This window comes from Sorex fumeus, unplaced genomic scaffold (genome assembly GCF_029834395.1).
Source record: "Sorex fumeus unplaced genomic scaffold, SorFum_2.1 ptg000054l, whole genome shotgun sequence".
NCBI lineage: Eukaryota > Metazoa > Chordata > Mammalia > Eulipotyphla > Soricidae > Sorex > Sorex fumeus.
The window spans coordinates 13003140-13018945 of NW_026606111.1; positions in this window are offsets into that span (position 1 = coordinate 13003140).

Here is a 15806-nt window from a genome sequence, read left to right on the forward strand (position 1 = left end):
TGTAGAAGGTGTGGTCTTCTTTATAGAACTTCTCTAGCTCCATGTAGAACTTCTCGATTTCTCTTTCATCATAATGAGATGTTGGTGCGTAGACAACGAAGATAGAAACTGCAGGCAGTGAGCCACATCTATTCAAATGTAAACGTCCGATTCAGGTTGTTAGGCATTCGAATGAATCAATGCTCTTGGCCAAGTTTGTGTTGACAAGGACACTGACGCCTCCAACACCTCTTTTATCACATGTTCCGAGGAACAATTCTTCTCCAGTGTCGAAAACGGCATGGTGAGATTCGTGCCTTCTTGTCTAGGTCAGACCAATGATGTCGTACTTGATCATTCGCACTTGTACCATCAGGTCCTCGATGGATGCATCTGATGCTAGCGTACGTGCATTGAAAGTACAGACGATCATTTTTTTCTTCCTTCGTTGTGGCAGCCTAGGTCGGCCTTGAGATTTTGTAGGCCTCTCCTTTCTCATCCTTCTCAGTGCTTCCATGTCGGTGAAGCCTTCAGGGTCAGGTGAATGAGACCAGTTGTAGTTACTGGTTTTGGCATATCGAATACACAGCGGATAGCTTGCCAGGCTCTTCCGTGTGGGCGGAATACTCTCGGTAGCTTGCCAGTCTTTCCGAGAGGGATAGAGGCTTTTGGGGTGACCTCTAATTACCCTTGTAGGTGTTACCATATTTGAACCCTATCAAATATGGTACGACAATTCCAGAAGATGGGTATTTAGTGTCTTATGATGTGTCCAGAAAGCGTCCTGGAGTGTGGCGACGGCTGGGTAGTGGAAGTAGTGTCGAGAATGGAAGTCTGCCAGTGGGGTATTTATCTGGGTAGGGTGGGTCTCCTGTGCACAATTCGATCCCTGGGTGGTTGATGGAAGCAGACAGGGCAGGGTAGGGTGGGGCTCCTGATTAGAATCCCTTTGTCACCTGTGGTGGTGGGAGCAAGCAGAGAAGCTCTGTCCCTGGGTCCACCGAGCCTGGAGTCCAAGGTCTCAGAGAGTTCCGCCTTTCTTGTTCTGTGGGTCTATCATGACCCCAAAATAAGTAACTGAATAAGGACCGTGCTGGCATTAAGAAAGACTAACCTGGTCTGAAGACTGTAATCTTGTATATACAGTTAGAATATCCCCAGGAAGACCTATCCTTTAAGCTGAGTATATCTCTTATTGTGTTTATACAAAATGAGTAGAAATAAATGGATTAGTAGCTGAGGAAAGGAAAAAAAACATGCCCTTTGATGGAATTCTGCCCTTGAGGGGATCTCCTATTAATCTAGAGTGCTGAACTCCCAGATGAGATTTTGTTATTGAGTTAATCTCCTTGAATTATGTCCCCTGAGAGAAGGGCTTCCCATCTGTTTATTGTCATAATATTTAACCATACCTATGCTCTCCACCCCCCCACCCCACTTCACTATTTCTATATAACTAAGGCTGAGAGACTTGAATAAAGGCTCACTGATTACCAACAAACCTGTGTCCCTATTCCTTCATTAGTTTTCCATCCTTCGATATTGGCCGACCTTGGGATGTGGTTCTCTGCCTCTGAATACACCCACGCTTGATCTCACAACTTAGGACAACTTTGAACATTAGATCACTAAAGTAAATCAGTTTAACTCTCAGAACTAATGAGGGAGCAAACATAAAATTACAGAAATTTTTAACATTATTTTCATTTCACGGAGATTAAAAATTACACTATTTTGAATATAAGCAACTCTACATAACTCTACTCAACAGTATCATGTTAACAGAACACAAATTCCAAGGCCTAATGTATCTGCAAGTTTTTTCACCAATAAGCAATGGGATGAAGAGAAAACTCCACTGTCTTGCAAGTCAGATTAAAATAGAACATGAAATTATCGATCAGAAGCAGAAAAAGAAGTTTCTATTGACCGTGGCTGATTCAATTTTTTTATTTCTAATAGGAATTTACATTCCTAAATTTATGTTTTACTTTTATATAGGACACTACATAGTATATTTCATTCACAGATATGTCTGAAAGGGAGATAGATTGTCAAAGAATTTTTCTGCTTGTTCCATTTTTAGGATACTGGTTATAAAACCCAGAGCCTCATACATGCAAGGCACGAGTACTACAATTGAGCCACAATTCCTGCTAAAATTTTTTATAAATAGTAATAATAATAAAATTATTTAATTTGTAATTTCTACATCAAATATTTAAAATTACACAGAACTTACAAGTGATTTACTTCATAATTTATTTGTAAAATTCTTTCACATCATTTTCAAAAATGCATGGTTGCATTCGTAGTGATCTGAATGTCACCAATACTTCTTACATTTATATTTTATTTGATAAATAAATATTTTCATAAGATAGAAATCCTATTTTGAATACACATTAATGCCAACTAGATTATAAAAGATCCGATCTACATTTAGTCACTGTCAGCATCCTGAAGCATCTGAATTTTTTCCAATGGGTGGAACACAGAACCTTAAAAATGAATATTACAAATAACTATTAGCTAAAATCATTAAATTTACAAAGATGCTTAAAATTAGGTAGCAGGTGTCAATTGTGTGATGGTGAATGAAAACCAGAATCTGGTGATGACCTTAGTATACCTATGTGTTGACTAATAAGATTGCACATTTGAAATTAATGTGAATTCAGTAAGAAGAAATATAATACACATAATATATTTTGATCATCTATTTTCCAAAATTTCTTAATTTTGAATATGTTTCAACTTCTCTTTCATTCTCCAGTTTTTATTACTCCCAATTTAATTATTAGGGTAATGTCTTTCTTCTTCTATAATCAGAAATTATTCTATGAAGTATAGATTTGAACATGAGAGGCTGCTTCTCTTTCAGACCCTCAGCCATAGTGTATCTTCTCACTTCCTAGTGTTTTGTATGTCTTAACTAATTTCAAAGTGTCTTTATTTTATGATAATGCTCTTTATTTTTTAGTACATTGAATTAATGATTCAACCCTTTTTTCCTGTGCTCTTCGACTTATGATCTTGTTTGTTTGGGGATGGGCTGGAGCAATAGAGCAGCAGGTAGAGCGTTTGCCTTGCATGCAGTCAACATGGCTGACCCGAGTTCGATTCCCCCGCCCCTCTCGAAGATCCCTGCAAGCTATCAAGAATATCTCACTCGCTTGCACAGCAAAGCCTGGCAAGCTACCTGTGACATATTCAATATGCCAAACACAGTAACAAGTCTCACAATGTTACTGGACTCGCTCGAGCAAATTGATGAACAATGGGAGGACAGTGACAGTGACAGTGTTTTAGGATACAACCAGCCATGCTCATGGCTTACTCCTAGTTCTGTGCTTACATTTCATCCTGGTGGATTTAGGGAACCATAAGTGGTGTCAGGATCAAACTGAGTTGGATATGTGCACGGTAAGTGCCCTACCCACTGTGCTGTTTATCATATCCTTGAGTTATAATTTTAAACTTATACCATTTAACTGCTAAAGCACATTCTACCTAGTTTTAAGAATTACAAAATAATGGAAATAAATTGTTATTAAATTGATCAAAACTACTGCAATGTTTTGCTATTCAGATTAGTGCTTCTTTTTTCTCTAGTATCAATTTTCAAACAAGTTCAAATACTTAGTCCAGTCAGTGGTGATTTCAGTTATTGTATAGCAAGTTTCCTGGATTTCTTTACAGAAACCTTGGTCTTTAGAGTATTAAAACTTAATGGAGTTCACAAAACCTTTCATAAAATCATTAAGAATGAGCTAAATTGCAATGTCCTGATAGATAATTGTAAGTAGAAAACTCTTTCCCCTCTTTATCCCTTCCTCTTTTCTTCCCAAACCTCTCTTCCCAAACTAGGGAGAAATAGAAACAAAGAGAAACCAAATTCAATCAAACTATTATTAAGGTGTTAATTATGGTTTACTGATGAACTCAGAATGCAAAGTAATAATGAAAGATTTATTTGCTCCAAACTGGCATGGAAAGACCAGGATTCCCATATTCTGAGTGTCATAGATATATTATAAAACTTCATTGGAACTAACATTTTTGGAGAGACAGATAAGGAATACTTTCATAGAAATATGTGTGTTTGCAAATGGTGAACAACTCTCTAGATGTAGAAGGATGAAGCCTTGTTCTCATGTAAGCTCTCTCACTATGAAATAAAATAATACTTAAAAGGTTTTTTTAGCAATGCTTTATACCAAGTTGTTAATAAAAGTTTATACTGAAATTAAAGTATAAAATGTATACTTTGTATACTTTTTATAAAGATCTTATCTAGAGATGCAAATGACTAATGCAAAATAAAATTAAGTATTTTTATTAAATTGTTTATTATATTCTAAGTGGGCTGGAGTGATAGCACAGCGGTAGGGCGTTTGCCTTGCACGCAGCCAACATGGCCGACCCGAGTTCGATTCCTCTGCCCCTCTCGGAGAGCCCAGCAAGCTACTGAGAGTATCTCGCCCGCACGGCAGAGCCTGGCAAGCTCCCTATGACGTATTCGATATGCCAAACACAGTAACAACAAAATCTCCAATGGAGACATTACTGGGCCCGCTCGAGCAAATCGATGACCAACGGGAGGGCCTTTTTATATTCTAAGTATCAAGTGCTATTTTAAAAAATAATACAATGACCTTCCAGTGTATAGTTTAGGGCCAAGTAGCTCTATATGCTTTTTAGTAACAACTGTATCCCTTACTTCTAAGACATTATTGAAGCAAATTTATACACTAAAATAATCTAGTATTAAAAGGTAAAATAATACCATTTTAAATATCTGACATATGTTGGCAATAAGTGTTTGAGGCTAGTAGTAGGCTACATGTTCATACCAGTCAGGTTAATTAAATTAGAGTGATCCAAGACATATAGGTATTAAGTGTAGAGCATAGTATTATTAGCTCTGAACACTTAACCAAGAACTAAATCCACCTCAGCAAATTTCAGTCCAAAATCTTCTAAATTAAGAGAGTGTCTCTCCTGCTACCATCATGCAAGAAGTGTTACAACATTTGGGTCCACTTAAATCTTTGCAAATGACGTGCCTTACTTCTTGACTTCCAAAACCTTTAAGCAATCTATTTCTTATAACATGAATCAAAGGTTTATTGGATGTCTTATAAACCATCTGGGTGAGTTAAGGGTAAAAGCATCTAAAATGTATGTATTCATTTCATTTAAAATACACATGGGTTTATAAACCAATTGAAAGTTTCTTGGCATGGAGATAAAGAAACTTGGCAGAAAATATTTCCCTTAAACCAACACTTTTGACAAGGTCCAAATGCAATAAAAATTCACCAACATTTTTATCCATGAATTGGCAAAATAGTTAAATAATAATTAAAGAAAGGAAAATACATTGAAATGAATGTGAAAGAATTAGATATCCTTTATTTTCTAAAACAAAATGTAGTTTATGATGAACAGGCTCATGCATCTTTTTCTTCAGTAATGCATCATAAGCTCTTCAGGGAACAATATTATAGCATCTGATTATATCTGAGTAGCATTCATAAGTCTGTTTAAATAGATATTTCTTCTTTTTAAATCATGTGCTATATTCATGTACTATAGAAACTGAAAATAGTACTATCATGATTATTTTGCACACACATGTGTGCACATGCACACACATGAACATATACATTCAAACACATACACTAATACTAAACTAGTATAAGTTTTCTCCCTCCCCAAAATAAAATTCTCCCCAGTCAAGGAATCATGCAATTCTGGACATCAAATGGGGGTCAGTCTGACCCAAGGAAAGAAACTTAAAGCATATAATTGTATTTTTTCTATGCTTGAGTGTTTATAAAGATCTTATGTAGAGTATGACTAATACAAAATAAAATTAAGTATCTTTTGTTAAATTGTTCATTATATTCTAAGTATCAAGTGCTATTGAAAAAAAAATACAATGACCCTCAGGTGCACAGTTTAGGACCTAGTAGCTATACTATCTCTCTGGATCTAATAGTGTAAGTAGGCATGTGCATTATTAGGGAAATGTATATATACTAAAATAATTCACTTATCCAAAATTCAATCTTAACTGGATGCTCCATTTTCTCTAAATATAAAAGGTCTGCTCCCAATAATTCCCCTTTTTGTTTTTGTTTTCCTTCTGATATGACAGGGATTGAACCAAGGGCATCATGAATATAATCTCCTGCTTCAAATACCCCTGAATTAATGTATTTATAAAGGCAATTTTTCAATTAAGTGGTTTTTAAACTACCACTATGTTATCACACTCATTTAAGTATTATCAGAACACACACATTTTTTCTCCAGGTGATTGCTATCATTTCTATATTTAGGAACTTTAGTATAAAATGTAAGAACAATGCAGTAAAGGTAAACTGTTAAATTATGTCAAATATCCATAGTCATCTACCTGCAGTTAAAAAAATGACTCCTGCTGAATTTAAAGAAGTCTTCATAGCTAAAATACAATTTTTACAACATTAAGGCTTTTATATATAGAAAAATTATGAAGTTGCAGAACCAGAGAGATAGAGTACAAGGTAAGGTGGTGCTTGCCTTCCATGAAGCCTGTACAACCCAAACTGCCTTGATCCAGAGCATTGCAAATGATTCCCAAGTATTACCGAAGTGTTCTTTCCTGAACATAGTCAGGGGTATCTCTGAACATTGCTGGGTGTTGTCCAAAAGCTCACCCACTACCACCAAAAATGTCCAGCGGAAAGGGATATGACTGTAGTTTAGAAGAGACGATAAGTACAGTATGTTCATGTCACATTGCATGTGTCGAAAGGATGGAAACAACTTTTTTCAAACAGGCTTAAAACTGAAATATGAAATATAGATATATATAAAATAAATGTGTCAACACTTCCCACTTCCTTCTTTCCTTCAATCATTTGTAAAGTTGTTGCTTTGTCACAAACACAGACCTCCCTGCCTTGTAATTTTTGATTCTGAACAAAATTAACCAGAATTGAATTTGAAATAGAGAAACATCCTGAACTGTGACTTATTCACTTTGTACTCTCAGTATGTAACATGATATCTGAGCATAGTATCCAATAAATGTTTGCAGAATATATTATGAGTGAAATAAACAGAAGAGGTCATAGAAAGAAGGGAAGAAGCACTAATTCTTTGAGACTGGAAGATAGTATGAGGTTTGTTTTGTTTTGGAGCCACACCCAGAAGTGCTCAGGGCTTACTTCTGGTTATGCACTCAGGATTCACTCATGACAGGGTTCAGGGGACCAAGCAGTGTACCAGAGATTTTATACACATCAGTGACACCTTAGGCAAGGACCCTACCTGTTGTACTATCACTCCAGCCCATCCTTATTATATCTTAAAGTAATAAAAAAATGGGAATAATACGTCAAATATAAACAAAGAAGCATATATTCTTATCTTTTAAAATTTATCAAGTTTCAAGAATATTGCCTTAGGTGGAAATAATTGTGCATTCATTAAAAGAATAAATATAGTTCCAATAATTCTCTTAAAAACGCTCCAGAAATTAATTCTCCATAAAAACTAACACTATGAAATAAATGTATTTAGAACTTAGCTATAAAGCTTCCAGGAATTTAATTTGTAGATATTTGAAAAGGTAAGAACCAATGGTTAAGTGACACTATACACTATTTACTGGACATTCTGGATGGGCAAATGGATCTGTGTTTGCTTTACAACAGATCACTTGTGTGCACTGATGTGACAGCATCAGTCTAAAGGTCACAGCTATAACAGACAAGATGCCATGGAGCATTGTCAGTGGAGTTTTCCAAATTTAAATACGTGCCCTACTTTTCAACATTTCAATATCAAAATTGTCATTTTACTATTTATAGATATACATATATAGATATATATGTATATATCTATATAATACATATGAAAAATTGCTTTTCTTTCTTTTTCCTCTAGATTTATGTCAGGTTAATAGTAACTCCCTTCAGCACTGTAATATTTAAAGACACAAGGCATGATAAGGTTCTACTTATGCCTAATGTACCATGTGTATATTTAATAAATACAGAAGACTTTCAGAAAATGAGATTAAAAAACTGAGCAAAACTCACTAGAGCCAAAAGTTTCCTAGCTAAGATTCCAAGCTTTGAGATTGATTGTCTTTACCCTACATTAATACTATGAAAATTCAAATAAATAAAATTCATTACTAGATAATTCCATGAGGCAAAGCTAAGGTAGAATAGCACACCACATAATATCTGAATCTGAAATTTCTGTGTAAAAAAGTTTTGAAACTCTTTTATTGCCAAGGTTGAAGCCTTCCACTTTCACTATTGGTCACACAGAGCTAAGTCATATGAATCAAACATGTGTTATAAAGGTCATTGTCATTTAGGGTAATGATTTTTCTAGAATGCTTTTTTTTTTTTACAAAAGTCAACAAATACAAAATGGACAAGAGTCATTTTTCTAGCTATACTTTACTCACATCAAGAAAGAAAATTAAAATGCATGCTTAAATTTTTATGCATGTTTATTTAAAATTAAATTTGCAAGCTTATGTTCTTAAAATTATGTTCCTAAAAATGAGGTCATAGCTTAGTAATTCATCAAAAATCATTAAATTTAATATTAACTGATTTTGTAGAATAAAAACAAATTTGAAAAAATATGAAGTTACATATAAACACTTTCTTTTTTAAAAAATGGAAAAAGGACTTTAGTATCTTATTTTTAGAGGAAATATATGTAGTTGAAAATATTGTGCTGGATCCATTATTATTTTCCCAAATTAAATTTTGCATAAAAGTAAGTACGTACTAGACTATGAGAAGTAGACTTTGATTCATTTTTGGTTCATTCATTCTTCACCACTTTCATTTATTATTGCATTTTATGCTTTTTTCATATATTAATATTTAGAACACTTGAATTCTTTCTTATCTGTAGACATAAAGCTTTCAATTGTTTAAACTTACCCGCGTATCTAAATGTGGGAATCAACATTTACATTGTTCCAAACTTTATACTGATTTGAAATTCTGATCCATGTATTATTTTCTGGATTTGGATGGCTTGTCCTTTCTCAAGAAGAATTTGATAGGTATCTCTGTGGTTTTTATTTTATTACTTTTATTTTTGTCTGATAATGACTGCCTCTGTCTTCAAAAATATAACTTGAACTTAAATTAAATATTTGCCTTATTTGGGAGATATATTCTCCTTAAAACTTTGAATACATTCTTTTTTTTTTTCCCCTTTATTTTATTTTATTTTTTTTTAAGTTGTAGATTTACAATTTTTTGTGCTTTGGTTTCAATTATACAATGATCAGATACCCATCCCTCCACCAGTCCCCATTTTCCACCACCATGGATAATATCTCTCCCACCCCCATCCCCCCATCCCCCCTGTCTCTGTGGCAGGGCAATCCCCTGTGTTCTCTCTCTCCTTTTGGGTGTTGTGGTCTGCAAAAGAGGCATTGAGTGGCAAACATGTTCAGTCCATAGTCTACTTTCGACATGCATCTCCCCTCCTGGGAGGATCCTCCAAACATCCTTTATTTGGTGCTCCCTTCTCTATCTGAACAGCCCTTTCCTCTAGGATACCCGGCTGGCCTCTAAATTATGGAGTAATCCTCCTGGTGCTGATCTCAGCTATTCTTGGGTATTAATCTCATACTTTGTTACTTTATATCCCCCAGATGAATGCAATCTTTCTATGTCTATCCCTCTCTTTCTGACTCATTTCGCTTAGCATGATACTTTCCATATTGTACCACTTGTATGTAAAGTTCATGACTTCATCTTTTCTAAGAGCTACATAGTACTCCATTGTGTAGATGTACCAAAGTTTCTTTAACCAGTCATCTGTTCTTGGGCATTCAGGTTTCTTCCAGTTTCTGGCTATTGTAAAGAGTGCTGCAATGAACAAACAAGTGCAGATGTCACTTCGACTATACATTTTTGCCTCTCTGGGATATATTCCCAGGAGTGGTATTGCTGGGTCAAATGGGAGCTCAATTTCTAATTTTTTGAGAATCGTCCATACTGTTTTCCAGAAGGGCTGAACCAGTGGACATTCCCACCAACAGTGAAGGAGTGTCCCTTTCTCGCCACATCCACGCCAACATCGGTTGCTTTTGTTCTTTTGAATGAGGGCCAGTCTCTGAGGTGTGAGATGGTATCTCATTGTGGTTTTGATCTGCATCTCCCTGATGATTAATGATGTAGAGCATTTTCTCATGTGCTTTTTTGCCGTTCGGATTTCTTCTTTGAGAAAGTTTCTGTTCATTTCATTGCCCCATTTTTGGATGGGGTTGGATGTTTTCTTCTTGTGGAGTTTAACCAGTTGAATACATTCTTTGATATCCATTTTCTTCTGTTTTAAATCTTCACTGACGACAGTCTGTGGTAAATTTGTTCCACACCCTTACCACTGCTTTATTCACCTATTCTCTTTTCCTATTTGCATGAAAATGTCTTCAAATAGTCTTTATTTTTAGATTCAATAACTAAACTAGAACATGTCTCAGTGTGTATATCATTTTGGTACCAATTTTTCATAGAACATTCTGTGACCTTTTACATTTTCAAAACCAGTTGTTCATTTCATAGATGATTTTACCAGCTATCTCTGTGAATACACTTGTTTTCACAAAAAATTATGATGTTATAGCTTTTCTGTCCTATATATTTGTCTCTTTTTTCAAAATAATAATTTCACACCTTATTCTTTGGAAATGAATTGAATTTCATTCTCTCTCTCTCTCTCTCTCTCTCTCTCTCTGGTGTCTTTTTGCTTTCCAATTTATTTATTTGTAAGATTATTCTTGCTTAGTTATTCTCCCTGTATATTTTTTTGTTTTCTTAATATAACTTTGAATGCTTATTTTACTGAATTAAATTCCTTTTTGTTTTTGATGTTGGAAGTAACAGGAAAATTTTTTCTGCTTGAGTTTATATGCAAATATAATTAAATATAATTTGTTTTGAAAACCCACTTACAGATGTTTTTTTAAATAAAATTGAATCATTATGAGTTACAAAGCTATTCTTGGTTAGGTTTCAGTCATACAATCTTCCAACACTCATCCCTCCACCAGTGTACATTTTCTACCACCAATATCCAAGTTTTCTGTCTCTACGGCAGGCACCTTCCTTCCCCTACCCCCACCAGCTCTCTCTCCCCCCCTTTCCTTTTTAGGTATTATGGTATACAATACAGGTACTAAGAGATTACCATGAATGTTCCTTTACCTACTTTTAGCATGCAGTTATTATCCAGAATGATCATTTCAAACTATCATATAGTGGTCCCTTTATTATCCCAACTGCTTTCTCCACAGCACTAAAAGCGTGTTTCCAACCGTGGACCTCCTAGCCTGTGTTCTACTTGTCCTTCGGTATTAGTCACATATTAGTTACATATGCTTCTTTATATCCCACAAGTGAGTGCAATCATTCTTTCCCTCTCCTGACTCATTTTGCTCAGCATGATACTCTCCATTTCCATACATTTATAAGTGAACTTTATGATTTAAGTGTTCCTAACAGCTACATAGTATTCTATTGTGTAGACATACAATCATTTCTTTAACCACTCATCTGTTCTCAGGCAGTCAGGTTGTTTCCAGATTCTATCTATTGTGAATAGTACTGCAATGAACATAGAAGTACAGACGGCATTTCTGCACTCCTGGAGTATATTCCGAGAATTGGTATTGCTGAGTGACATAAAAGTTTGATTTCTAGTTTTCTGAGGAATACCCATATTGTTTTCCAAAAGGCTGGACCAATTGGCATTCCCACAAACAATTAAGGAGAGATCCTTTCTCCCTACATCTACGCCAGCACTGGTTGTCCTTGTTCTTTTTGATGTGTGCCTGTCTCTGTGGACACATTTGTATTAAACATCAATGGAAGACTTCAGAGTATATAAAGATGCTATAAAAAAAACAACTTCCATTGTTAATGAGAAAGAGACTGAGTTTGAAATACTGAGTTGAACACAAAACCTTAAAGGTTCTTAATTATACCTCACTCACTGTAATGGGCACTGCAGTATGTTGCTAGATATCCTGTGTAGGAATCTTCTCCCAGTTGCATTTCCTTTTACTTGACCAATATCTCCTTATTTTTTAATAGGTAATAAGGAGTCAGGAATACCTAAAATATTTATCTGTCTTTAGCATCTGAATTCCTTTCCGGTCATGATCACGGTCCTCCCATTGTTCATCAATTTGCTCGAGTGGGCCCAGTAACATCTCCATCCTGAGACTTCTTGTTACTGTGTTTGACATATTGAACACGTCACCGGGAGCTTGCCAGGCTTTGCCGTGCAGGTGAGATACTCTCGGTAGCTTGCTGGGCTCTCCGAGAGGGGTGGAGGAATCGAACTCGGGTCGGCCATGTTGGCTGCATGCAAGGCAAATGCCCTACCGCTGTGCTATCGCTCCAGCCCAATTTTTTTCCATCATTCTTTTATTCTTCATCTTTTCCTTAAAACTACATTATATATTTATTATTTTCATGAAATTACAAACACAAGGGCTAGAGCGATAGCAGCGGTTAGGACATTTGCCTTGCATGTGGCTAACATGGCCAACCAGTGTTTGATTCCTCTGCTCCTCTCAGAGAGCTATGGAGAATATCTTTCCCACAGGGGAAGGCTGGCAATGTATCCATGACATATTCAATATGCCAACTAGAGTAACAAGTCTCACAATGTTACTGGGCCCGGTCAAGCAAAATTGATGAACAATGGGAAGACAGTGATAGTGACAAACACAAAAATATGTTTATGAGCAATTGCTGTATAAAACATTTACTAGCTCAGTAGAGTTTTTGAAAACTGTTTCTAATAATATTGTGTTTCTTTAGCAAATAACTGAAAACCATTCAAAAATCATTGAAAGACATAATCAGGTACTGTGTTACTTATTGCTTTACCATGAATCTATTAAAAATAAGTAGTACTTCTGGGTCCCTGGGTCGCCGGTGGTTGGTGGCTGTAGACAGGGCAGGCTTGGTTGGGGCTCCTGATTTTAATCCCTTGGTTACTGGAGATTGGTGGGAATAGACAGAGAATCTCTGTTACCAGTTCCATTGAGACTGGAGTCCAAGGTCACAAAGTTCCGCTTACCTGGTTCTGTGGGGCTTCACTCATGCATGAGTCTCAGCCAGCAGAGGTAATGGAGGTAGGGGAGGTCTGCTGGTGAAGTATGTATCTGGTACCAGTAGGGTGGGTCTTCTGGTCCTTCTACCAACCGCCTACGACCCAGGGATTACACACAGAAGACCCACTCTACCAGTACCAGATAAATACCTCACCAGCAGACCTCCACTGACTCAACTACCTCCACTACCCAGTCACTGCCATGCTCCAGGATGCTTTCTGAACAATGCAGCCACAAAGTGTCTGCAAGACACAGCATAAGACACTTAATACCCATCTTAATGGATTGCCCCAACATATTATATAGGGTTCAAATATGGTTTGAACCATGAGAACACCTGCAAGGGCAATTAGAGGCTACCCTAAAAGCTTCTATCCCTCTCGGAGAGCGTGGAAAGCTACCAAGAATATCCCACCTGCACCGCACAGCCTAGCAAGATCTCTACAGCATGTTTGATATGCTAAAACCAGTAAATACAATGGGTCTCATTCCCCTGACCCCGAAAGAGTCACCAATACAGCAGTATTAAGAAGTATGAGGAAAGAAGGGCTGATAAAATCTCAAGGCTGAACTAGGTTGCCAAAACAAAGACAAAAATGACTGTCTGTACTTTCAATGCACGTATCCTGTCATCTTATGCATCCACTGAGGACCTGATGGTAGAAGCGCGAAAGATCCAGGACTACATCATTGGTCTGAATGAGACGAGAAGACATCAATCACGTCATGCCATTTGCGACACTTGAGAAAAAATGTTCCTTGGAACATGCGAACAAAGAGGCATCGATGGTGTCTATGTCTTTGTCAACACGAACTTGGCCGTGAGCATTGATTCATTCGAATGCCCAACAACCTGAATTGCATGATTACACTTGAATAGGTGTGGCTCACTGCCAGCAGTTTGTATCTTTGTTGTCTACGCACCAACAGCCAAATATGATGAAGGAGAAATTGAGAAGTTCTACATGGAGCTGGAGAAATTCTATAAATAAGACCACACCTTTTACAAGACCATTGTTGGTGATATTAATGCCAAGATAGGACTGAGAAGATCAGCCGAAGAATTCCACATTGGGACCCAAGGCCTAGAATGGAATGAACAGGGTGAGAAATTGAATTCATCATGTCGACCAAGGCCATCCATAGCAACTCACAGTTCCAAAAGACCTAATCTAAACGTTGGACATAGGAGTCTCCCAGTGGATGGTTCCACAATTAAACTGACCACATCATATTCAATTGAAGGTTTATCCTGACCAATGTCACTGTTGTCCAAAAATTCCAAATGGGATCAGACCACTGTTTCCTTTGTGCAAAATTCTCCTTCACGGAGTGGGGAGAAAAAGCTGCAAAGTTTAAGAAGAGAACTCCGAGAACGACCACCAACTGAGAGCTCTTTGGCACTATTTCAGCAACATGGGAAGATGCTGTCATTGACAACATTGATGAAGAATATGATTGACTGGTTCAGCACCTCCATTATTGTGAGAACGCCAAGAGATAGATAGCCACAAAAAAATGCCTGTTTTCAAAAACACTTGAGCTTATTTGCCAATGTAGCTTGGCGCAAGCCTCAGGCAACCACAATCGAAATTCCAAGTTTGCAAAGCATTGCAGAGAAGTGATAAAGGAAGACCTCAAAGAGAGAAGAGCAGCAGTGCTGGCAGATGCAGCAGAAACCTGGAAAAGTATTCACAATGCCCGACTGTCCTTCGCCAACTACAAGGCGAAGATGATTGCCCTCTGAAATCCTGATGGATATATCACATCTCCTAGAAGGGTAATGGAGAAGATTATCCCTGACTTCTACTCATATCTCTTAAATAGCCACATCTACCTGCCCACATACTAAATTCCACAGGATGAATATGCAGTTTCTAACATTCTGCCTTCCGAAATCCGACACTCCATTTCATTAGTAAAGAAACGAACAGCACCTGGCCCAGACAAGGTCAGACCGAACACATGAAGAACCTGCTGTCAGTACTCATCAATACACTGGCTTGGCTCTTGACACACTACCTGTCTGAATGCAAGGTTCCGTGCCAATGGAAAACCACCAGGACTGTAGTACTGTACAAGAAGGGAGACATCCACGACATTGACAACTATCACCCGATCTGCTTGTTTCCTGTCGTCTATAAGTTGTTCACTCAAGTCATCCTGATTAGGATTAGCAGAACACTAGATGAAGGAAAATCATAGAGCAGGCTGGGTTCTGCAAAGGATTTAGCACGATCGACCGTATCCACACAATAATCCTCATTGAGGATTCTCAGAAGTTCAAGATGCCACTCTGTCTAACGTTCATTGATTTAAAGAGAGCCTTTTATTCTGTTGAGACAGAAGCAGTCATTGAAACCCTAGACAAACAAGGCATTCAAACTCAATACATCATGATCCTCCATTAGCTGTATTACGAATTCACTGCCAGGATCTCACCACTCTACAAAGAAGTGATCATCCTTGTCAAGAGATGGGTTTGGCAGGGTGATAACATTTCACGAAAACTCTTCAGTGCTACCCTTGAGAACATCATGTGACAGTGGGAATGGGAAGGAATGGGAGTGAAAAGAGATGGTTGGCAACTACACCACCTCCGCTTTGCTGATAACATCATTCTAATAACACCAAACATTAGCCAAGCAGCACAAATTCT